We start from the raw sequence: 26,627 nt of genomic DNA on the forward strand, positions 1-26,627 counted from the left end.
GGTACAGTTGTTCATGACTTTCAAGTTCCTTATCTCTCACACCAGTCTTTTTTAAAGCCACTGACTTATCAATTGGTTTATGTCATCAAAGGACACTTTCAATTCTTTTACCAAACACGTTCAGCTTAAGTCATGATTTCTCTAAAAGTAACAGATTTTAGTACTGTTGGAAATACATTGGTAGTACATAACAAGCATCAAAGCATTTAACAAATGCTGCAAAGCAGTTTTTAAATAAATCACTAACTCCTAAGAAATAGTATTCATGTGACAACATTTCTGCTATTAAAGTTGTAGAGTATTAGATTGTGTCAAATATATTCTGAAGCAAAAGCTGAAGGATGGGAGTTTTCAGGGATTTTTCAGTGTGCATTTGCCTATATTAGAACACCTTGGTATCCCAGAGTAGATTTTCAGTTCTTTGAAACACTTCCCCTTTATGAAAATAACCATAACCATTATAAAATTACTAAACTACAATCAACCAGAAAATAATAACTATTTTTTTATTATCTTTATATGATAGATTGTTTCTGTCACTTTGAGAAATAGTGCCTGTGTTTGGGGGTGATGGTGTATAAATGGAGAAGGTTGGCTGTATGTATTGGCCAAAACCACGGGAAAACCCAAAAAAGGAAAATTGTTATTGCAAACTGTCTCTTTTTTATGCTCTTCTTTTGTAGTACAACCACAAACAGAGTCCTGGTCTCTTCTCTGGGTAGCTGTCTTTATTAAAAAATCGGATGAAAAAGCTGTGTTATTGAAAAATGGAATGTGTTAGGCAGGTTTGAGAAAAGAGAACGGTATCTCGAATGTATCTCCACTGATGTTATGTTTCAAATGCTTCTGTGGGAGACATAAGGGCAGTTATAATCTAAAGTATGGATTTAACATTCCCAAAGGACAGTGCTGTCCTCCTGCCCAAAAACACCTCTGCCTGTTCAACCAAGCAAGATTCCTTTCATCAACATTAGCAGTTCCCTCAGGGACCTGCTTTTTCATTCAGTGTTGCACAAAGCTGTGGTCATGCACTGATGTTTGGAATTTATTTGACTGCTGGAAGCCTGGGAAAATACCATCATGATGATAATGGAAAAAATGAAAGCTGCCTGTCCACTGAATTCAAAATTAATCCTTCAATGCGATGACCCACAGCCTTCCAAGGTATCTAGATAAAAAATAAAGTAAGCACCATGGATAAAAGTCATAGTTACCTCTGGCTATTAGCCTATGCTAGAATGGTCACAGCCTCAGGTTTTAATTTCGTTTTGGCACATGGTTTTGGAGGTTTAGTTCTAAAGTTGGGAATACATGTCTACCAGTGTAGCTATTCAGTTCTTAAGGATGTGTGCAATCTAACTATAAATACAGTGCTAAATGCGCTAGCTGTGGCATGGAGCTTAGCTACAGGTGACTGCTCAACTGGTGGCCTCTGCAGACTATGCTGGTCTTAGTGCTACCACAGCAACGCTGCAGGGTGATCACATCCGGCTGAAACTAAGCCCAAGTGTGAAAATGCGTCTGTAGGCACAAACTTGTTGTCATCAATGGAATGAAATGTAATGGCGTGAGTGGGGAAAAAAATCCTAACCTTACCAAAGTGAAGCTTCTGCATGTATCTGGGAGGCAAGTACTTTGTTTATGAGGTGGTCTTATATGCGGAGTGAATTTTTATCCTATTTTTAAATGAGGATTTTGAAATGAAGAAGGGAAAATGAGGTCTTATGACTTTATATGGAAATAGAGACTTTTGGCAAATAAGTGCCATGCCACAACTTCATCATGCCTTGATGCATTTGAAAAGGTCCACTGACCCTCTTATGCGCTCACTCAGCATCAATCAGACCTGCAGAGACAGCTGCACTCTGCACCAGCCAGGGCCCATCCCTAAGAGCAGACGGTTCAGGCTGGGAGCTACAGCAGCTTTGAAGTGCTGACATATGTTATACACCATAGCCTGCACTAAAAATTACCACTCGTGTCGTTTGGAGAGTAGTCTCTTCAGAGGAATTTAATGAGGTGTGAGTTATTACATCATTTGATCCCAGGTTATTTGCAGATGCAACCATTGCAGCCGAAACCTTCAGCCCACATATTCAGTCACTAAATAGGTAGCCTTTTAACATTTTTAAAAGTCTGTAAATCATTTCCATGAGCTTGAACAATGCAGTAATTAAGAAGCAATTAATTTTTAAAGTTGTATAGGAACAGCTTTCTCCCACATTTCTTGTGTCTGTTTTCTAAACCATGGCTGTGCAGCTGTGCACATTCCTTTGCTGCAAAGAACCCTTACGTTGTTGTGAGAGCTTGGGCATTAGAACACATGGATACAAATGCATAGTTGAGGTTGGATATGTTTAAGTTGAAAGTGTTGCCTCTGGAATGGAGCTGGAGCAGTAACATCAGCAAAAACGCTGCACTGGCTTGTAATCAGTATTTTCTCAATGTCTAACCTCTGTACAGTCAGGTAAACAGGAATATAAAAGTTATGTGTAGCAATGCCATCTGCTGATTCTCAGTAACATTACACTTCTGCTTAAAAGCAAATCTGCTTAAAATCCCAAGGAAATCATGCTGTGCAGCCAGCAGGTTAGAGAAGGACTGAGAGTCCTCACGATGTATGCTAATTGCAGTGCTACAGCTGAGCAAGCTGTTTTCCTTTCATTCATTGGAACATCTGACCAAGAAGGATTAGGTATTTTCTGGAAAATCTCTAAGGGGCTGCCTAGCCAATTGAAAAAAAAAGAAAGAAAGAAAGAAAAATGCAAACAACATTAAAAATAGACTTGTGCCTGAGAGGATTCAAAAATAAAATCAGATCCTGTGGAGAAGGAAGTTGAAACTGATTGTATGCCAGCTGTGTCCAAGCTCTCTTGAACTCTTTAGAGCTGTCCTTTCAGAGACTGTTCTGTCCAAAAAGAAACAAAGAATTAGGATTTCAAATTTGATTTCCCATTGAAGTGAGGATTGGTTTCTGGATCTGTACCAAAACTACAGTATTTCTGTGGAAGGTCTGATGAACTTAAGACCTTCATGCAGGTGTTGAACCTAAAAATAGATTTGAACAGTGTAGAAAACTGACAAAGAATTTACATGGTTCATTTCCTTGAGTAATCCGGAAATGCAGTCTGCCTTTGGATCCACTATCAAATTCCTTAAACCAGCACTTAAAAATGTTTTCCTTTATTAATGAGGAGCTGACCTTGGAGAACAGTTTCCAACCTTAGAGGCATCTGACTGTAGCTAGAGCAAGTTTCATTTTGTCTGTTCCAGAAGTCAGCTTTAGGAATGTTAAGCTCCACGTGACACAAAAAAAAACCAAAAAAAAACCCAAAAACCAAAAAACATGCTTATGAAGCCAGTGGAAGTTTTTAATGAGAGGAACTCAGAAAGGAGCTCTTACTGGAGCATTTCTAACTGATTTAGCACATGATAAAAGACACTCATCAATTGCTCTGATAATAAGTCAGAACTAGATGATCTTTAAGCTTCCTTCCAACCCAAACTATTCTATGATTCTATGTGCCCGTGAAGGAGCAAGACTGAGTCGTGAGAATGAGTCCTCCACAGAAAGGCTACCCAAACATCTGGCAGGTTGTACCAGATTGGTTTACATGTAGGGTGGTTTTATGCTAATTGAGAACAGGCATTGAAATAAGCTTGGTAAATTCCATTTTACCTTTTGGATGTAAAGTTTGCATGACATGAAGACATGTGGAACTTTGTGGCCTGAAAGATAGGGATTACTGGAATTAATATTACTCTGGCCCCTACTTTAAGAACACTTGGTAGCCACAGCGGTTTGCAGTTTAAGTGTTGTCAGATAGTGAAATGTATTACACCAATTTTTCCTCATCCTCCCTGGTTCTCCTTCTTTTCTCTGTGTGATTAAGAATATTGAATTTAAACTGTTAGATTCTATCTGAGACACTGCCCAGATCCAGAGAGAGAGAGCCCATGGCATTCAGTCTGGAGCTTGGCGATTTTGGTTTCCTTGTGACAAGTCCACTTTCCTTCACAGCAATTCAGGAAAGTGCTCACTTCCTGCAATTTCAAGTAAGGCTTGAGGCAGCTTGCTGAACATAAGAGCTCAGGGAAAGCTCAGAACTTCCTAAAAGTAAATGGTGAGAGAAGGACTTGGTTTTGTATGATATGGCCTATTTATTTTTTCCACCTCTGAAAATGTAAAGCTTAGAAAAGCTGAAAGTGTTCTCCAAAGTTATAAACGTATTTCTAATGCACAAAGTGAAAGACTTCTAATACCTTTGGTATTCAATATCTGGTTACTGCTATCACTCTTCTTTTGCTTAGTGTGCTTCTAAGCTTTTGGAATAAGGCTCTTAATGAGGAAAGGACATTATAAAGATAATCAAGAGTGCCACACTGGGCACAGACTCCAGATGTGGTCTTACCAGCACTCCACCTCCCTTAAACTGATGCCCTTAAACAGGCCTTTTCTGATGCTGGGAACAGGGTGGCCATCAGACCTATAGATTTGACAGTCTCAGATGAAACAGAAAAAGCCATTATTTTTGCAGGAGAAGGAGATCTTTAACAGGAGTTCATATCATTCTGTGAAAAGAGCTTTTAGGGCTGTTCATCTGCTGGCAGCACAAATAAAGAAGATGCAATAATTAGTTACATAAAAGTAATGGTTCATTATTTATTAGTCACTTCTGAATTTCTTTTCTGAGATGAAACATTGTATGGAAGCCCTTTGCATATGTCTATCCGGAATGTGCCTAAATGTATTGTACCATTAATTCATTTTCTTTGATTATATTGCATGCACTAGAGTGAAAATCATTTTGTGTGATCAGACTTACATAGTTCTCCCTTAAGAAATACAGATCATGTTTGGATCTGAGCTGTGCTTTAACTATATATGCACATGCACTATCAAAAGTGCCACTGTCTGGATGTTATTGTAAGACTGTCCAAGCTCCAGTGAGATGGAGACCTTCTGGTGTTCTAATGCAGTGAGACAACCCTGATCCCACGGCTGTGTACCCCACTTCTGCTGGTGTGAACATTCTTAGTATAAATACCCCTAACAGAGCCTGCAGTCGTGCTGGTCTGAGCATATTAAAGCACCTGAACATCTAGCATCTAGCTGAGACAAAATGCCACTTGATTGACCGTAACAAATGTACAGGAGGGTATTAAAAACAAAATAGTTATTTGAACATTGCTGTGCTGACTCTGTGTGCCTCAAGTCTCATTAGCTGAGAGGTGTTTTCTCAGCCTATAAACTAACATGTCACCTCAACGATTTTGCCACAATCCAAGAAGCAGTGACTAAATCAACCACCTCTCCTTCTCACTGCTGCAAGACAAGTCGACCCTATGCCATGAAGCTTGGGCTGGCTGGCAGGCCTGCTTCAGGTAGAAACGGAAGTTTAAGTTGGTCTGATGTCCTAACAGGGAGCTGAGGTGCAGGGCCAGGGTGATGTGATATCAATAGCTCTAACTCAGTGGCCTTTTGTATCTGTGTTTTGGAGACAGTGTTTTCTGACTTGCAAGCAGGAATAGGAACAAACCTGCTTTGAAATATGCCTGGAACTACATTGCAGGGAAGCAGATTTCCCACAGCAGTGCTGTCTTAATCAAAAACTAATGGGCAGATTGTGCAGCAGAATATGAAATAAACCCACAGTCCATTCCCACTTACATATTGTGGGAGGACAGTATAACCTTTATCCAAAATGTTGTTCTCAGGTATCGGTCGCTGCTCTAAAGCAACAGAACTCTGATCATCAAGGATACATACCCGTTAGCTGAGATGCTGATAACAAATGAAGGGCAAATAATTCAATTTTTACTTTATGGAAAAATATAACAATGACCTGAATCTTTTATTTGTTCTGGCTTATTTCCAATGCAGTGTTTTTGATTGACGGCGGTGACAGAAATGAGCTGAATCAGTAAGCTGAAGACATGCCTCAGTTTATATAATGCAATCACATTTTCAGTAATAATTTCTGCCATTTTCCTAATCTAGACTATTGTGGTAGCTTTTAACTACCGTTGTCTTTTGGGAAGCAAGACTTAGGCCTCTTTCCTGAAGGGCCTGTGCTTAATTAATACATATAGTGTGTAAAAATAACTCAAGTTGTTCTCTTTACAGTGTACTACTGTCCAGTCTTACCAATGTGTTGCCATCCATCCCCAGTTAAGTTCCTTGTCGTTCCTTTAAGACAGATTTGAATGTTTTGTTTGTCCTTAGGTATAATAATGACAAGGCTCTCTTGAGCCATAATGGATTCCAAGAAGCTACAGATGAGGTATTTGGTGATGTTGAGCTTTTTAAAGAGACTGAGTGATTTTGGATTTTCAAAAAACTAAGTAAGAATTTTCAGTAAGTGGGTTTAATGAGTACAGCTCTGCAGGGCACCTTTTGTACTACAGCAAATCATTTGAAGCCATTATATTTCATCATGTCAGTAATTCCTATTTTAAAACTCAGATATGATGCATTAGGTACTAGATCCAGTAAATAATTACTCATTAGTCTTGAGAAAGACATTGAGGTGCTGGAGCACATCCAGAGAAGGGCAACACAGCTGGTGAAGGGTCTAGAGCACAAGTTTTATGAGGAGCGTCTGAGGGAACTGGGATTGTTTAGCCTAGAGAAGAGGAGACTGAGGGGAGACCATATCACTGTCTACAACTACCTGAAAGGGGGTTGTAACAAGGTGGGTGCTGTTCTCTTCTCCCAACTGACAGGTGATAGGACAAGAGGAAATGGCCTCAAGTTGCACCAAGGGAGGTTCAGATTAGACAGTAGGAAAAAATTTTTCACTGAAAGGGTTATCGGCACTAGAACAGGCTGCCCAGAGAGGTGATTGAGTCACCATCCCTGGAGGTAGTTAAAAGATAAGTAAATGAAGTGCTCAGGGATATCGCTTAGCAGTGGTTGGATACGGCTGGACTCGATGATCTCAAAGGTCTTTTCCAACCTAGCAATTCCATGATGCTATAATTTTCATGCTTCCTAAATGTATGTTTATGCAACAGTCTAACAATAATTGGCTCTTCAAAGCTATGGTAGACTATGGGGTGCATATATTATAAACCACTTTTTGAAACAGACTACCTTTTTTCTTTAGTAATGCCACAGATAACCCCAAAGGAAATGTGGCAGCAAAGAAATCTGTACATTAAAAAAAAATTACAGGAGCTTGAAGTGTACACAGAGACGTGATTTACTCTTTTTATTACTTGCTATTGCGCTGATCTTACTGCACTGCTTTTTACAATTCTCAATAACAAAGCATAATGCAACTCAAATACTGTGATCTGGAAAATGCCTAACATTCTTTTGCAAAGAGGGACAGTCTATCTGCCATTACAGTCTAATAGTCACTTTTATCAAAGACACACTGTAGGCAGATGCTGGTAATCTATTCTAAAGCCAAAACCTTTGTCTGGCCTCTCAGGGGGGAAGTGGATGTGTTGGTCTTTGGACATTGTCTTCCTTTATTGAATTTGGCTTTGGTCAGATGGGAGAGCACTAAATTGCATTCCACTTACAACAACACAGTAAGCCATCTGAGCAGAACAATTCCTAGTTGTTCTGATCAAGGATTTGAGCTAAGCTATCAGAAAAGAAAAAAAAAAACAAACAATAATAAATAATATCACAGCTCTCTATTGTGACAGATTGCTTGCTTATTTTGTTGAGAAAGACACCTACTTTTCGTCTCTGCACAGTCAAGATGATCATGACTTGGTAACTGTTCTCTTTGCTGTAATGATTTTCAAAGTAATTCTGTCGTTAGCTAAAGTAAAATGTACATCTGTATCCCTCTGGGAAGGTTTAGATGGCAGTCAGAATGCTGTAAAAATGTAACAAAATAAATAGTAGCAGACTCTTCATTTTAAAAAAGTAGGCTATTTCTGTTTTGACATTCCTTTCTCTCAATTTCTTTTAACTCTCTTCTTCTGAACTTTACTAGGAGTCAAATAAAATTATGTGTATCTGCTAAGCCATGGTCTTAATAGACCAAAAGTAAACAAGCTATAAATAAAAATGAACCTATCCATGAACTGTGAGCCCCAATCTGACTGCCTCAGGAAGTCCTGAGAAAATCTGCCACTTCCCATTTTGCGTGAAGGGTAGTTTACACCCAAGTGATAGAATTAGCTGTCATCTGGTGCCTTGGCCTTATGCTGTGTTATCTCACACAGTTCTCTGAACTCTCATGTAACATTTTACCATTTGCCTCTTTTTTTAGGAAAAAAAAACGGGGAGAAGCAGGAGACAAAGGTGTTCAGAGAGATAAAGGTGAAGTGGCAAAGAGAGGGGGGGAAAGGGCAAGGAAGAGACTGAATCTGAGTAGCAGAGTGAAACCAGAATAGTTCCATAAAACAGAAATGTGTCCTGCACTTCAAAATTCACTTATTTTAACAAAATGTAGAGTCAGTAGTACCTTTCCCTGTGTGAATAGTTGATTGACTTGATGTGTAAATTAGACAGAGATTGTGTGCTATCTAGCATGTTTAATTGATGCTCTTTGATATCACAGTGTAGCCAGTTTTTGATGCATATTTCGGAACATGTTTTCTAGTTGTGATGAGTCTCCTGTTCTCCTACAGGCAGGAGATGTAGAGGATATGAGATGGTCATCAAATTAATGGCATCCAGAATCCCTTTATTGCATTTAAAAGGCTGGCAAAAATTGTGAATGAAAAATAATGAATATGGCAGATAAGGGTAGGCACTGGATAGAAAGCTTAAATAGCTGTGGGAATTTGTCAGACTGCAGCAGCAGTGCTGGAATTTAATCAAGTGAAGCATACCTTGCTCATATTTTTTGCAGATACATTTTTAAGTATTTTAAGTACAATATTGGAGATCAGAGAAGTCTGTTAATTTGCAAAGGAAAACTGATTTTTCTTTTCCTGCAAACTTTTCTTATCGAGTGTCTATTTGTAAAAGGTGCTGAGTGTCCTCAGCTGCCAGCAGCATAGAATCAGCTCATAATTTCCATATGCCTGGTGCTGCAGACATCTGGCTCCTCTATTTCACTGCAGCTGCCTTTACAACCAGAAAAGTCTGGGTCAGGAGCATGAATCTGTTGCAATTCAGTTTTTGATATTTTTTAGAAGATACAAATGTAAGTGTCCTTTTCCTGTTTAAAGCTTAAATGGTGTGACCAGATCTTAGGGAGTAATACAGAAATGGCTTGCAAAACACAGTTTCTGGGGAATATTTTCAAATGCTGGTGTTTTTTACCTTATGCTGCTAAAAAAAGATGAAATCCTGGGAAACATCAGTGAGGTAAATATTTACATTTCCCTGTGCTATAGCAGCAGACAAATTTGCAGCACAAGAAAAGACAATTTTTACCCAATATTAAGAGTTTTGCTTTGGTTGTCCATAACATCAGACCGTGAATTGACCAGCACCACTGTATTTCATCTACGTATGATAAATGATGATTAAAAAAGACCACCCACTGCAGAACTAGCATGTCTCCATTAAAGACATTATTTCTATTTGCACTGCAGCCATGTGCACTTCCCGCCAACCATCTGCCTTTTCTCCTCCTCAGCACATTCAGTCTGTTACATGCATGTTCTTTGTGTCACTTTTGAAGAACTGGCAAAAAAATGTAACTTTGCCAGTTACCACTGGTGAGAAAAGAAAGCCTTAATCTGTATTTAGCTGGCTGCCTCTCCAGCACGTTTGGAGAGGAGTCAGGGGCTCTATTAGGGTGGCATTATGGCCAAAGCCTATGCTGAAGCACGTGGAAGAATGTCGAAGTTCTTTTTATCCCAAGCCAGAAACTGTATAATTGCAGAATGTTGCAATTACTATCACTAATATCAAAAAAATAAACCATGTGGTTATCGAACGGTGTTATTGTAGTAATTCGGGACATATGACATCAATCATGAGCGCAGGATTAGGTTTACCCGCTTGATCTAGGCCATTTCAAAATCGCTTTTCTTTTTCTCAGTTTCAACGTGATATTGACTTCCTTGAGGCTTGAGGCATTGTCAGCTTCTGATACTGGAGAGCACTGTCTGTATTGGCATCATCTGGCATCATCTTTTATATCTAACTTTTTCTCCTGAAAAATCTATTGTTGTTATTGGAGCATGACATAGGAGAGAGAAAGAAGCCCAGGGAAATTATTAATTCAAGCTGTCAGCAATATCAATCTCATTCATATTGTTATGAAAAACATTTCACTTGTAAAATAAAACTGGTGCATGCTTGCTGCTTGATAATGTAGAAAGAAGTGATTATCTTTCTACTGGGTCAGTTTGTAGAAATTTTTCAAAATCCCAATAAACACGTCTTCCTCAAAGTGCAGTGAGTCACAAAGTCATGTTTTTTCAGGTGAATTGAAGAAAAGTGTTGCATTTCTCAAATTAGCCTGGGAAAAGAAAGCTCAAATCATAGGAGTGTTAATGTCAATTATATAATTTTGTAGAGCAAGGCCTGAAAACGCTTTAAGTGCTGTCGATGTACAAGTCATGTGCCAGTCATCTTTCCATTATTCACTTTAGCTTCTTTGCTGATGTTTAGCAGCTTGTGCGCTTAAAATCTGTTTTTGTAAAGAACTTTGAATTTCATGCACTTTGAATCATCATTACTCTCAGTGCAGATTTCCAATGCTATTTCCAGTGAATCCATATTTTAATACTTGGCTAATGTTGAAGGTAACTGACACGTCTTCTTCTAGACTTGTATTTGCACTGTGTTTTCTCTGGCTCAGTCCCTGATGACTCTGCTCAATAATCAAGCCTGAGCTGTTTGCCATGCTTGGCAGAAGTGGTTAGTTAATGAAGATTTGTTTGGGGACAAGTTGAAGCTAATAGAATTGTTCATTTACTCAATAAAAGATGCTGTTTAGTAAACTATATCCAATGACCTCATGACACTTACATCAATCATCATTTTTTCTAGGCCATTTATTATGATTTTTACAGATAATGGCTCTCCAGCCTTTCTACGATGCTGCTATGGGGAAAACCAGTGAAGTCTCCATATTTATTTTTGCCACATAGATTTTTATCTTTCACCCTCTCCCACCTATGAAAAATGCTGATGTCTTTTAATTTGTCAGGCAGCAACACCTCCATCGAATGGTCAAACAACAGACTTTTTCTTGAACCAACACTATGTGATTGACATTTTCACAGAAACTAGGGACTCCTGTCCAGTAGTGCATAACTGTTCTGAGCCAATCTGCAAGGATGTGCTGCTAATCTGCCTCCATCTTAAAGGTTCAAATTAGAGTACCTAAAAACTATATGACATAACAGTATTTGCTGCATCTGAATCAGTGGTAAGTACAGAATAAAGAAAGGCTGTTTTGGAGAAGAAGTCCTGGACAGGGTCCCAGATGCCCTTTGCTCATCAGTTATAGCATATAGGCAGTCTGAGCTGTTGCTGTCTCAAAGCCTTTGATTGAATTCCCACCTCTAGAGCCACCACTTGCATACAGCTGCTTTGTCTGGAATTGTATCCATTGAAGTAATGTTTTATATCAGCTAGGTGCATTGTCGTATCATCTTACTGGTGAGCAGCTCTTCCTGCTGTACACATACATATTAATCAGTCATGGCTGTAGCAGTCATTTCCTCTCAATTTTGCCAATATGTAAATTTTTGGTTTCTCCGTTGTGGTTAGCATGAAAGGGGATTCTGTGTATTCACAGTCAAATTTGCTGTTGGACAAACTGGGCAGCTCCAGCAGACAAGTGCCATTCCTGGCTGAAGAAAGGGAATGGATTACATGGGATCCTGCAGGAAGCAAAGTGACAATGTTACAGCTCTGACAACTTGAGAGATTTTTCTGGACAATTGCTAGTAAATCAGATTTTCTTTTTTATTCTTATTCTTTTTATCAGTGATTATTTTAGCAGTTCAAATTACAGTGAAGCCATCTCAGCCGACTGGGTATAGGTAGCTTGTAGTAAAATTGTAGTTCACCCATCCAGTCATGAACAATAAAATCATCATGTTTGCAACATCTGTAAGAAAAGAAATGTGGAGAATTAGTAGAGCAGACTGCATTTAAGGAAGGAGCATTACTAATCTAGAGTACTAAACACACTGCTTTTTTTCTTACTCTTTTTAACTGTATATAATTATCTTTCAGACAAGCTGTCCCTTTTCATAGCTTCTTGCTTTCTTTTCCTTTGATTCTGTTTCATGTTGCTAATTTGAATGATTATGTAACAGTTTCTGATTTTTGAGAAGGGGAAGCACTGAGTTTTCCACAAAGAAGCTTGTATAGCTGTGCTGGTGGTTTCTCTGATACCTAACTCAGCTGTTAGCCCATGGGACAGTAATGCCACCCTATCACAATGTCATTGTTGCTGTTTCACTGCATTCAGTAATATTAAGGGCAACCCCCCTTCTCATAAGGCTACATAGTCTATTCCCTGTCTGAGTTAATGAGTCATTTGTATCTTCTCAGAATTGTTATTTCATCTTATTAGTACTGTCTCCATTTAAATTAGGCAGCAATGAGAAAGCTGTACTTCAAGCTGTAAGTTCCTTGCATAAACAGAAGCTTGCAACCAGATAAGTCCTCTTTTATTAGTGAAAACACAAGAATTTGATTCACAACAATGTGATTGCTCTTACAATGGGGCAGAGTTCAGGTCATGCCAGCAGTGAACCAGTGCAGAGGTTGCCTTGCAAGAATAGTACTTGAGATTTAAAGGCTTTTTGCACTGCAACTTGCCAGGGATTAATGCATGTGTGAAATTCAATTATTTTACCTTTGTTTTTCAAATGAAAACTTCTGTTAAACAGAAACTAGTGGGTTATTGGAGAAATGCTCTTAAGGTGATTCCAATACATCCTTCTGCTTCCTGACCTACAGGGAAAAAAATTACCAGGTTTATAGAAACTGATGAGCCATATCTCCAATTTTCTTAACAGGATCTTCATTTTGCCCAGGCTAGATCAAAAAGGCAGATTATGCAAGAGTGTTCCTTCTGGCCACTTGAGGAATTTAATGGTAGAATAATAGCTAATTCCTCCTCCTGCATGTAATTATGACAAATTCTGCTGAGAGGATCAATTTTCTCCAGTCTCCGTTTTCCCTTTATCTCATCTTATTCAGCAGGAAGCTTTGCCAGTAGTCTGACTGGCTCAATTCCACTTCATGATTGTTCTTTTACAAAAGTCTCTTTTTGAAGGAATTGTTACAAATACAATACAATTACAGTATATTGTGTTCTTTCAATTCTAGATTAAAAATGTGAAATTTATGGGCAAAACTAGGACCTGTATTTCATTCAGATGCATGGATTGTGTGGCACAGGATCAATTTTTTAACAATTGCATATGAATGTGCTGATTTATGTCATTTGATGCCCTCAGTGAGCCCTCATCTCATTGACGGGTCAATTGGCCATAAAGATCTATCCAGCACAAGATACAAACCTGTTAACTAGATTTAAGCTAAATACAATTATCCTTCCAAAAATTAGGTTGATAATAGCAGCAGTCGTATGAATGAAGCCTAGTTCTGATATCTGAAAAATTATGAGCTAATCCCTTTTTTATATATTCTAACTGAAATGTTAAAAATTCTTATTTAACACTAAAGGCAACGCTGTTGCAGTAGTCAAGGTCAGTTTTGCCCTGAAATAAATACATCCTGCAGTATCCTCTTTGGATATCAGAAGTAAATCCATTATTCCATGTCTTTTGACGTTGAGCAGCTGAGGATATCTGTGAAATCACAACAAAGTTACGCAAGTGTGCTTACTGCTTGTTCCTTTACAACCTGAGTGCCTGATGGACTGATCAGTGCCATGCTGTAGCTAGCAGCAGCCAAGGTGCAGCTCCCAATTTCACAGCTGCAGTGAGTGCTGAGAACAGACACTTCTGAGGAGTGAAGCTCATGTGGGTGCAAACTGAAGCACAGCATGTACAGCATCAGCACACCTTTTGTCTTTCACTTTTCCGGAAATCGTGCAACTGCCATGATACCATCATTACCCTCATTTACAAAAATGAAAACTGTTCTTGCAACATTGAGAAAAACAGAAAGACATGCTTGGAAAGTAAAAACTAGCTAGCACTGTTGAAAGCATGACAGAGTGTGTTATCTGTTGCACCTCCTGCTTTCGAGGAGACTGACATCTGTTCCTGGAAACAAGGAATGTGAAATGATGTTTTTGATTCGGAGGGCTAATAAAATAGTTCAACAGGTGCTCTACTTGAAATGTGCCTATTCTGTTACAGAGGTTTGCAAATTTATTATTCAATAATGCTCGTTGTCTTGAAAGCTGCTGTTGTGCCTCAGTTTTGTTAGTTTTTACTTTGTCAGCTTTATTCAAGCTTGAAAGACTTTTTTACGAATTCTCTTATTTGCATTGCTTCCATCAATAAGTTCTATTGCTTCTACCCCTAATTTAGGGTACAAATTGGTCCCAGGCAGAAAATTGTGGTCTGAATTCACATTCCTCTGAGGGATACACACTTATGCTTTTGACAAGGATAATTTAAAACTAAAAATGAATAAATGAGAACTTTCTTGGAGGTAACTACAAATAGGGGTCATAGCTTTCCAACAGGCCAATGACAAAATTGAAATGTGGCTGCTTCCTTCTCTGATGTGATTGTTTTTCAGCAGTAGGCCCTGCCCAGCAGTGCTGCAGCTATCTGGCCTTTCTCATTGACACAGATGGAGACCACTTGTGCAAGACCTGAGAACAAATGGTTTTACTATGCGTATCATGTTGAAACAAAAGGGATCACATAAAGCAAATAGCTAATGATTTCTTCTAGGTATCTCCACACTTAATATGTAGATGCCTGGTTGCCTTAAAGTCATTTTACAGCAAGCATTGCTTCCTAGCGAAGAGATTACAGCACAATGCAAACACTGTCTTCCGTGATCATCTTTTAAAAAGGGAGATAATGCATGACATATTCAACAAGATGCTTTTCTTTCTAAAGCTAAAGATTTTCACATGCTGAGGGAAAAAAGAAAAGCACCACACCATGCCTATGTACTTTGTTTGAAGAAAAAAGCCCTTGTAGACATTTTCACCTGAAACCTTGGGAGACAGATGTTCAAACCAAGGACCAAGATTTTGCCTAAGCAGATTCTCTTGCAGAATTGCAGGAACAACATGTCAGAAAGATAGAAAAACATTTACCTATAAACTACAGCTATAAACTGCTCATGATTCTGAGGTGGACGGGGCAGCCAGAATGACACTGTGGTAAGCCTGGGACTAAGAAATTAGGAGGGTTGTAACCAGCAAGGTAAGAAGACTGTTAATGTTTTGAGGTAGATCAGTCTCAGTCTATTCCTCATAATGAGCCCAAAAATACCCAGTAAAGCTTTTAAACTCAAAGTCATATTTTTTTCCAGACTATAACCTGAAGTAGTTAGTTTTTAAAATACAGAGCACTCAAAGTGACTCAACAGGACAGCACAGATATTAAAAAAGAGAGCATTGAAATAAAAAAGCCTGTTGAACATTTTGAAGCTGTTGTCCTCTGAGGCTGAGGTTCATTTGTTGCAGAAGCAAGGTGTATACAAATGAGACCAAGGAACTGTAACAATAAAAAGGATGGTCTCACAGTTAAATCCATGGAAAGCTGCCCTGGGGAGCTGGATTCTGCCCCACTTTCGACACAAAGCTCCTGTGTAAAGTTAAAAAGTCTTTCTGGCAGATGTCATACTATCACAGAATTATTTGGATCGGAAGGGACCTTCAAAGATCAGCTAGTTCCAACCTCCCTGTCATAGGCAGGGATACGTCTGCCTACTTCGAGCTCCTTGTTTCATACGTCTCCGGCTGGAGAAGCAGACTTGATTTGTGGAAGTGCTGAGGTAGAACTGAAGTCACAGGGAGCTCTTCCTTGCATTTAGGAGGTGATGTAATCTGGAAAAGCAGGTAACATCGCAGATCTTAAATTTGACTGTTTTGCTTCTCATTTCCCCACCTCTAGAGTGGGCGTAATTAACTTTCCTTTTTCTGGGAACAATGAAAAAGCTGAAAGAAAAGGTTAGTGAGTAAGGAATGTAGTAGTTTTGTCTTTTGGGTATAGTGTGAGCTGTGTAGTAGATCTATAATGAGACAGCAGATTAAATAAGAAGTAAAGCCCAATATATGGCAGAGTTGCTGATCAAATGAGCGCTGCTTTTCCTGTGTACCTGATTAGTAGCCTTTTTGTGAAGAAATAGCCAAAGAGGCAATGTTAAGGTCATAAGGGCTGTAATTTTTATTTCCTTTTTAAATTTTGAGTACAGTATTGTTCTTCCAGCGTCGTCTAGAAAGGCTTATGCATTGTACAGATGTATGGCTATGTCAGTTATATAGAAAAATATATAATACACAATTTACATCTGATCATCTGTCCTCGGATTTCTCCCCAACTCAAATTAAGTTTAAATTATAGCTTATGCCCCTGTGTGTTTGTGTGTGTGTGTGTGTATTTTCCCCAGGATTTCCAGTGTATGCTTTTTGTAATCATTCATGTTCATAATGAGATTCGGGGGACAGGACAAGAGGGAATGGCCTCAAGCTCCGCCAGGGGAGATTTAGGCTGGACATTAGGAAAAAATTCTTCACAGAAAGGGTCATTGGGCACTGGAACAGGCTGCCCAGGGAGGTGGTTGAGTCACCTTCCCTGGAGGTGTTTAAGGCACGGGTGGATGAGGTGCTAAGGGGCATGGTTTAGTGTTTGATAGGAATGGTTGGACTCAATGATCCGGTGGGTCTCTTCCAACCTGGTGATTCTATGATTCTATGATTCTGTGATTTCAACCATCACATGAAGAAGTTCTTTCACAGATAGAAGATGCAAATGGAGCTAAGCGCTGCTTGGGATCCTATAGTACTTGGCTAGCTCTGAGAAAGGTCCCCTCAGTTTTTGCAGCATTCAGTGCTGGCATGTCTAGAGCACCTTTGTAAGCTCTTTGTGTGGGATTTAAGGGTCTACAGATCTGGTGAATAATCTTAATACATTTACAAATATAAAAAAGCAAATAAAATTAAACACAGGTTTGCAGAGACTGAAAAATGCTAGAACAAAGTGTTCTGACAGGCTGTTACCATTTTGCCTTTGATTTCTAAGAGTTATCCCACACAAGCACACTAGAACACATTGTAAATAAGGCTAAAAATCAAGTATTTCAGGAAAGGTAAATGTAATGATAATTAGTGTTTAAAATGAAGATATGCTATGTTGTTTCAAACATGTTTTCTATTTCAAAAAGTTTCTGGCTTTAGCCTTAATACATCCCCAAAATGTTTCCTCTTTAAATTTGGCTTTACCCCCAGCAATAATTCCCCTTTTTGAAACAAAAAACAGCAGTGACATTTCCTCTGCATGTTGAGACATTACTACTTAAAATCTGATATCTCATATCCCCAAGGGCTCAGAAACTGGAGCTTTATATCGCTGCAAAGGGCTGATCTCCAGCTGCCTAATTGTTCTGTGCAGCTGCTTCTTTCAAATCCTGCAACGACCTGATGTATCAAAGTTGAAATTATCAATTTCTGGCATGAAAAGCTTTCATAAGTTTTATGCATATATTTGAGTTTATGCTTTCAAAGTTTGAGCCACATAGAGTTGGGTATATAACAACTGTATAAGAAATCAATCTTTGAAAACTGAAACTCTAAAATATTTTTCAATTGTTCTCATTATATGTCTTCATTCAGGAAAGGTACAGCTACAGAAAACTTGGGCTGGTGAAAACTTACACCCTCTGACATTCACTGTGTGGTTTTGGTAGTGTCATGTAATACAATAGGGCGCTGGCTACAAAATGTTTCTTGCACAGCTGCCCTTTGCATCCAGTTACTTGATTTCACTAATAATAAAAAATACCCCATCCAAAGTAGTGTTTGGTAACACACTGTAAACAATATAGTTTGATCTCAGCAGCATTAAGATGGTCAATTAAACAGAAAGCCAAGCAACCAGCCACCTGTTAAATCTCTTCACTGTCTTTGCATCATCGAGAAAGGTCCTCGTGCACTCAGGCTCACACAGGGTCTTTTAGAGGAGGCAAAAGCCCAGAAGGTCGCTACAGGGGGCTGCTGGGAGCAGAGGGAGACAGGGAGCCCTGGAGCCCTCCCAGCAAAGCGTCCTGAAGCAGTCCCACAGCAGGCAGCACTAGAGCCGACCAACTGCTGACAGCCAAGTCAGTGCTACTTCATATCTGTCAAAGTTGTTGAGTTTTGACAGATCTGACAACACTAATCATGTGTTTGGTGTTAAAAGCTAGGGATTTGACATAATGATAGACCTGCATGTCTTAACTGAAGGTTTTAAAGCTACTTTGAAAATGACAAAGGGTGACATCTTCATGAATTTTATGACAGCTAAATGGTATCATCTGTTGTTCTTTGTTTTTCTGCGGAAATGTAATGTCTAGACCAATGCCTATCATTAAACTATTTTTCTTCAGATAACTGTCATATTAACCGTGAATGCAATTAATAAAGGATTCATTCTTCTGCAGCAAAACAAAGCGCACATATGGTATCATAGTGTAGTGCTTTTGATGTCATGCTGGTTCATTTTAAAATTATTCCAGATTTTAATCAGTCAGCACAGAACAGTGTATCACCATTCAGGTAAGTGTGTCAGCATGCAAAATTTTATATTTTTACAGCCTCTTTTAAAATTCTGTCATCTTCATGTTACAGTATACAATGGATCCTCTGGTCTTAAAGAACACTGACACTTCTCTATAGCATATAACAATGTGCAAAGGTAGATCTTTGCATGCACCTTGCCATGGGTTATCCATGTTGTATTCCTGATTCACTTCATTGCCCCTAAATTTTTTTCTAGCAAGGAGTATAAGATGACTTTGAGTTTGTTTTTAAAAGAATAACTCAATCAGTTCCTGGTCCTGCAACCCAAATAAATTAATTTATTCCAAAAATCACATTGGAACTTATACCTTTCTATTGATTTAGAAATGCCTAGAAGCATGAAGTGAGTTGGAATTTCTGCGTCTCATCTGTAAATGTAGATGTAAATGTAAGATTTGAGTTTTGACTGTCTCTTCTGAAAGGAAATGTGACGATGTCCACAATGTAACAATGTTTTGAATTATGGGCTGGTGTTTGTTTTGCCGAGATTAGGATAAAAGAAGTTAAAAAGCCAAATTTTCCAAAGAATTTCACTCCCCTGTTTATCAGCAGAGTGAGTCCTGAAAATCCACTGTAGAGAAGAGATTACTAGATGATGTCCATGATGTGAAAAAGGGAGTCAGATCATTACCTGATGTATAGCAACATGCTTTTTAAGGCAAGACAGCTAAACTAGTTTACAAGCAATTGAAAAATTGCTGTAACCTGTAAGCTTTGTTATTCATCTTGTTCTACTGACTGCCTGGAAAAATAATAAACCAATTATGTTTGTCCAATTACAATGTGTTATATTAAACTCTGATTGATTACTTTTCTGTGCATTAATTTTAATATTTTAAACATCTTTTGTTCCTGCTGTAGTTAGTTACACCATCATGCCATTTATGTTCTCCATGAATTCTCCAAGCAAGAGGGGTTAATTTTTTTATACTCTTAGGTAATTGAACAGGGCTTTGTATTTTTTTTTTTTTATTATTATATCACTAGGTGTTTTGGAATCCACTTAACTACAACATTTTACTAGTTCCCTACTCCTTCTCACTACTCCCTACTTGTTCTTTGTCTGCAACTACTCTTCTATAAAATGAAAATCTTAGACTATATCCATACATACACCAAAAGATAGTTGTACCTGTAATAGGTTTAACTCTTAAAAAATTACTCCATAACCATTTTCAGAATGGACCTCTTTAGTGGGAGATATGTGAAAAAAGTGATATGGTGATTTCCAAAATTTTTCTTTCTTTGCCAGTGGATTTTCTCTTCTCATCAGACTGCTGTTATTTACTGATGCACTCAGTGTAGTGCATTTATGGTTTAAAATACCTTGTTTCTTTACTTCCATGATATATCTTCATTATTTCATTCACACTTTTAAAACTAATTATGATAATACCCAGCATTGATGTTGTATTTTTCATCCTTGAAACAATCAGTGAGTGAAAAAAGTAAGAATTATTAGCCCCATAACACTGATGAGAAAACTGAAATAAAAAGGGAATCAGAGCCTGAATTTTAATCTGGACATTCTGATTCCAGTCTTATAAGTCATGATAAAATTAAGCTTCTCATCTGAATATTAATTTTTTTCTACTCCTCATAGTAATAACATATGTGCAATGGGTTTACATTGACTTCTGTTTTCAGTTCCTGTTCATTTAATCTCATTTCAACTAAGAATTAAGATTTAAAAAAATAGTATTAATTATAACTATTAGCTCTTACCTCAAAATTGTTTTCAATCAACAGACAACGAAGCAATGGTTTAGGAGTGATTATGCTGATTTTAAAAGTTTAGAAGCTGAACAAGGCAACATATTTCATATTTTAAAATTTGTTTTTCTAATCAATACACTAGTAATGAAATTTGGGAAAGAGATTGATTAATTAATTAAGCTTTGGCAAACTAGAGTTGCTTGTCATCACCTGGATGAGGACTAAAGAAAGCAAGCGTGCTCCCTGTGACAGCTGGACTTCTAATCCTCCTTAGAGAGAGGAATTAAAAAGATGAGGTTACTTCTTTTTTTGTATTCAGTGATGTATCTGCATGAAAAAAATTAGTTTAGCATCTTCCTAGGGGTCTTGCTTGAAACTTTGGTGTTTTACCTCACTTTTTCCTGCTGACCAAATTAAAGCTGGTTCCTTTTGGCAGGTGTTTGCCTTCAATGTTTAGACTCTAAATCTTTATGCAAACAGTCAAGTTACCCAAGTGGTTTATTTCTATTAGAGTTTCTGGACTTTCTTGTAGATGGGAAGATTAGCACTTAGAATTGATAAGTTAACTTTATTTTCTAAAAATGGATTAAATACTTGAGTTTCTTATTTTTTGCAACACAAATGTTTGCACTCATGAGAAAACTCAGCTGACTTAATTTTGGCAAATCAAGGAAATAAATGGCAAAAACAGCTGTAAGGAAATTAACATTTGGCTAGTTTGCTTGGAGTACAGTGAATTTCTCAGTAAGAGTTGAGTTTCTTTCTGCTAGAACCATGAATTTTGCTGATTTACTGTAAACATTTGAAACAGCATAAAAGAGCCTAATTTCCTGCCTTTCTTGTGGAAATAGTACTTCCTAATTTCCATGTGCGGCCCACTTCAGCTTGGAGTGTTTATCAGTACTATTTATTGTTCTTGTTACGCCTGATGGCAGTCTTTGAGCTATGACACATGACCTACTGCAGTTCACTTCAAAAAGAGACTTGCAGGTCTGCGGGGCATCCCTAAACCTCCAGCATGGTTCAAAGCTGCCTAGGCTGAGGGGCCATCAGGATGCCTTCCCTCAAACTCTTGAAATTGGGGAGTTTGTATTCTGGTTTCTGACCCATGAGGTATAGGTTATAATGTGAATTACGTAAGTGCAAAGTAATTTTGATTTTGTATGCAGATGAGAGTTTCACAGAACTTCAGGAGAAATTTTAAAACTCTTGTAGTCATGAGTTTAAATGACAAACACTATAATATGTTGACTCAGAATGCCAAAGAGCTGTGCTGTTTAGCTCAGGTGTATTTATTTATCACCTCCAGGGCAGCTGCAATGAGTCAGCAGCTGAGCTAGAGCCTGCAGCTGATCCCTCGCTCTGCCTGCTGACCCAGGAGACGGGAAGACAATGTGACTGTGTAGGACAGACCAACACACAGGGGTTGTGGATGGGAGATCCCCATGCCCAAAGACAGTGAAAAGCACCTCCTAACAAGGCCAAAATAAGTAAAACACCCTTAGTCCTCAACAGTATAATCTGGATCTGCTGCAGCAGACTCTGCCCTCCATGAAAGACACACTTGAAGAAAATTCTATTCTTAATCTTTCGAGGAGCAAGTGAGGCAAGGTGGCTGGTCTTGGGCAGACAAGATGAGATGGTCTGATCACCAGGTTGTGCTGTTGTATCATTGGAAGCTGTATCTCAGGACTCCTCCTTGCTTGCTAAAAATTCCTTATGGCAATGTGCATTTGAACAGCAAATGTGCATTTGTCAGCAAATAAAATTATGGGTTTCAACTCTTAGGCTAATATTCTTCATGTCTGCAGTTAATGCATCTTACGTCATTTAGGATCTTATATTTGACCTGATGAAACTCACATTAAAGTCATCACAGTTTGTCATGATTAAATCATTTAAATAAACATGCTGATCTGATGAAGTATTTCTAGTCTTAACCTCTACAGCTCACTTAAGGTAGGAATATGAAAAAACATTTAATCTTGCCGTAATGAAACTTTGAGTAGCCAGTAGCATGCCTGTAAAAGTCCACATGCTAGGGGGCTTGACTATTACTCCTGAGGCTACTAGATCAGAAGGACGTGTTTGTAAATCATTGTAGACGGCTAAATCTAATTCTGTGTTTTACAACACAAATAGAAAATGTTATTTTACTTGTTTCCTGTTAACTGTCCCAGACTTCTTGTGCCTCTGCTTTGACCAAACAAAAAGTAGGCGGGCTACTGTTCTGTTGATCAACTAGAAACTGTTTACTCACTTTGTTGACCCAGTTCTAGCCAAGCAGTGAATGTGGAATACAATAAATGCAGACTGTTTTGGTCAGAAGTATCAGATTTCCTCTAATATTTAGTTGTCAATGCCAAGAAAAGGATATGAATAATTTCCAAAAGAAATCGAAGGTGTAGTACAGTTACACACTTAATATTATACAAGGAATTGACCAGGGTGCCAGACAGACATGATTTACCGTAAGCTTTCAACTGCTTCTAACTTTTTTGATTTCAGCTCTACACACCGGTGTTTGAAATATACAAAGATGTTTGCATTCAGAAGTGAATTAACAGCAACAATAATCAGCTTACAGATTCCTGTTCTGTGATATGCTCAAGAAAACTGAAAAAGAAACAAAAAACTCAAGACTCTAGACAACTAGGTGAAATGTAAAAAGCTTGTGGATGCTTCAGAGCAAGCACCCAGCTGAATGATCATATGATCCGTTGCAAAGAATTTCTATTGGACAGCCCAGCAAAATAGCTTCTTCTTTTTGGCAAAATGCATATCTCAAACATTTAGTTACCTGATCTTATTATTCAGAATTGTTTTCATCATCTGATTAAAGCAAAAATCTGGAAAAAAATTATTGGGTGTTTACTTATAAATTATTGTGTGAGGTATACTTAACATTAAAAGTTTAGATTTTTCTTGTCAATTTTAAGTTTGAAAAATTGATAATCAGCCTGACTATGGCAACACATAGGTAAGATCTAGGACAGGAGCTTAATTCTCTTGCATCTCATTTTGCTCCCTCTGTCTGGAGATACGACTTGAAACTCACTTGTAGGTCAGATTCGAGCCCTGAAGCTGTGACAGCATTCTTGTAAATAAGTTTGTGGCTGAGTGACAGTTCTACATTGTCTCTCCCAAGAGCACAGCACAGCAATTCATTAATTCTGAACTACCATACAGCTACTTGACATATCCCTATATGTATCCTGACCCTCTTGGGACGGGGTTGTGGAGTTCCAGTATTCATCAAACAAAACATCCAGACACTTTGCAACAAGCGTACTGTTGATGTAATTAAATAAATAGAGGGAGCATGTTGATGAGATGCTCATCAGCAGTAGAGTTTGGCAATCCATTTTTCATGATGCAGTGATGTTCACCTGCAGACGTGGGAGCCTCTGGGGCCGGCGTGTGCCTGGTGGGTGCACACTCTCCTTTCTGCCCAAAGCGTAACATACCAAAGAGAGAGGGTTTGCAGTATGTGCATCAGTTGGCAGGGTTTCCCAGGGCTGTGGCTGAGGCAGTAACAACAGCAGGCAAACACCAGAGGGAGTTATTGTTCTACTGGAGATCTAGGAAGGGCAGCCTCAGGATCCGGTATTTGTAAGTAGCTACTCAGATTTCTAAACAAAGAAAAAAGCATTCAAAGACTTATTCTACAAAAATGTTGATAGTGAACCCATTCATTCTAGTAATGTTTGAAAGAGTGTGCATTCGTCATGGCTTTTCAGTGCTGACTTCAAGGTAGTGATTCTGTTTACCAATGAGTGGCTGTGTAACACTCAGTTATGGTCTAATAACTTTTCAAGGTCTTTTTGCAGCACTAGGGGTTTATAGTTCAGTGTCCAGAGCTAGATGAGCGGAAAATAAGAAATAAACATTTTCACTCATTTATTAAATTAGTCTTTTTTTCTGATCGATCCACAAGTGCCCTACCTCTGTGTCTGAACTAGAAAAGTCCTTAGAACTTCAGAGTCCTGGTCCCCAGGTGTGCTGCATGCTAGAAATGGACCAGGATGAAATCGTCTCCCCAGGTGGCCTGGTTTTCCATTGAAGCAAATCTGGGAACACAATTAGGAAACAAATGAGTGGGTTGTCTACTGATTGGAAACTTACGGCTTTGGCAACTTTAGGATCCTCTATATTTCTGTCCAGGATCCTACATATTTCTACCCAGAGAAACCCAGATGAGAAAATGTTGCAGAGCTGTTCTATGCAATAATATAACAAAGGTCTAGATTTCATGGTTAGATCGCAAATGCCTGAGGAACACCACTGTTCTCCTTCTGTAATTTTGTCTCCTAAGTATAAAGGATGCTTACTTACATATACCACATACTCTTGACCCAAAAGGCACAGTGCCAACAAATACAGCCCTGTGAGCCTCCAAATGATTGTCAAAGTGCCCTGTACTTCAGCCCACCATGTCTGTGCTCTGCTCTTTCAGCAGCTATACCTATATTTTATGCCAGCTAAAAGTCTGTCCTCCTTCTGCACATGAGGTCTCAGCTGCCCTGTACCAGGAAAAGTGAATCCTCTGGACTGTCCATATAGAGGCTTTTGCAACTGCTCGATTTTAAGTAACTGATTGAAAGAAGACATGCAGACAGCCCCAAGATGAATCTATGTCAGTATCTTTCAGGAAAACATTTCAACAAACTGATCCAATTTCATTACCATTTATACAAAACTAGGGCAGATGGGAAGCTTCTCCAGCTTCTCCAGTTCACTGCTGAACTTTTAAAACAATGGACTAAAACAAAGACTCACTCTCTGCTTATTTTCCCCACATGTAGTTAAAGCTTCTGCACTGACTGCTTTTAGTTTCTATAATTTACATGGTGCTTAAATTTCCACAGCCACTACATTGAGGTTCACCTGTGGAATACAAAGCGAAGATCTGCTTGTTACACAATCTACCTGTCTTTTCAGCAGAAGGCTTCAAAGTTTTCTTCTGCTCTCAAAAGGGTATTCTGTAAAAATCACCCTTTCATTGACAAATATCAAAGTAAATCCAGGCTGAGCCTGATGTTAAATTGTATATCCCTGGCCATCACAACACCGCCAACGTTAAGGATTCTGCAACAAACCTTTTTTTTTTAACAGTTTTATTGCAGCTATGCAGGATTTAATGGAGATGACCCTTTTCTCTTCCTAGGTGAGTCAGCTTTACAGGGCTCACTGTCACAAAAAAGAAACTTGGCATTGTTATAATGGTGAGCATAGAAGTCTCCTTATACATTCAGGTGGTTGACTTGCATTGTAGAGATCTTTTAAAAGACCTGGGCATTATTAGAGGTGGATGTTTTATTGCTAATTCATTACATCAGAATACAAACAAATTATGCAAGTGGTAAATCTTTTTTTTCCAATAGGAAAAAAGAACCATGGGAGAACTAGAATCAAATTCTCATCTTATTTACACCAACATAAAGGTAGAGGAAAAGAAATATATTTAGTTATTTAATGATGGGTAGAGGTGCCTGCAGACAAAATGTTTGGTTTGGTTTTGTAAATTTGTTCAATAATCTGTAAAAGTGTTTAAATATCACGATCTCTGTGACTTAAGGTCCGATTCTTTAGCTGCAAGGTACATTACTTCTGCTTTTGAAGGTAAAAATCAGGGTACAGATTGAATCTTCCTAAATATGGAGAGAAGTAGAGGTTATATATAAAAAGGCCAACTTCAGACTAGGAAAATAAATCTTTCTGCTCTCATGGTGAGGGTAAAGACAGGAGCTTCTCAAGGCTGTAGTGACAGACACTTCTGTCTTCAGAAGTGATGCTGTCAAGATATCTCTGTCCCTACTTCACAGTTACTGCTTCCTCCAACTCTTGAATTTAATAATGTAATAACAGTGATGTGTATCATATACCTGATCTGGTTGATAGCACCATTCAACTCATGTGGTTTAGTATAGGTGGGGATGTAGCAATGCAGAAGTGGCAGGAAGAGGCTAAGGTATCTGCATCAGAACTACCACTGAAGATAACTACCATCAAACCTTGCCCTTAATATATGGCCTGAAAGGAGCTGAAATGACCCTTTGTGAATAACCCTTTCAGTGAGTACATTTTCATCATAGACTTTTAAACATTTCCATGCAGTATTTCTTTGTGATGCTAAAGCATTTCTTTGTGACTTGTCCACAGCTCCTGAGTACTAAAGGTGTTTCTTCTGTAACAATATTATAGCACTGAGGTAAAGGGTAATAACATGTTTTTGTAAAGTAGCTTTTATGATGAATTCTTCTGATTGGCCTGAAGAACATTGGCTTGCTGAGGATTTGGGAG

At 38.5% G+C, this 26,627-nt stretch overlaps 1 protein-coding gene across 4 annotated transcripts in view; it reads left to right on the forward strand.

Annotated features, from left to right (window-relative positions):
* The window catches only part of DLGAP1 (DLG associated protein 1), a 314,534-nt gene that overhangs the window by 219,999 nt on the left and 67,908 nt on the right, over positions 1 to 26,627 (forward strand). The window lies entirely within an intron of this gene.

This window comes from Phaenicophaeus curvirostris, chromosome 3 (assembly GCF_032191515.1).
Source record: "Phaenicophaeus curvirostris isolate KB17595 chromosome 3, BPBGC_Pcur_1.0, whole genome shotgun sequence".
Taxonomy (NCBI): Eukaryota; Metazoa; Chordata; class Aves; order Cuculiformes; family Cuculidae; genus Phaenicophaeus; species Phaenicophaeus curvirostris.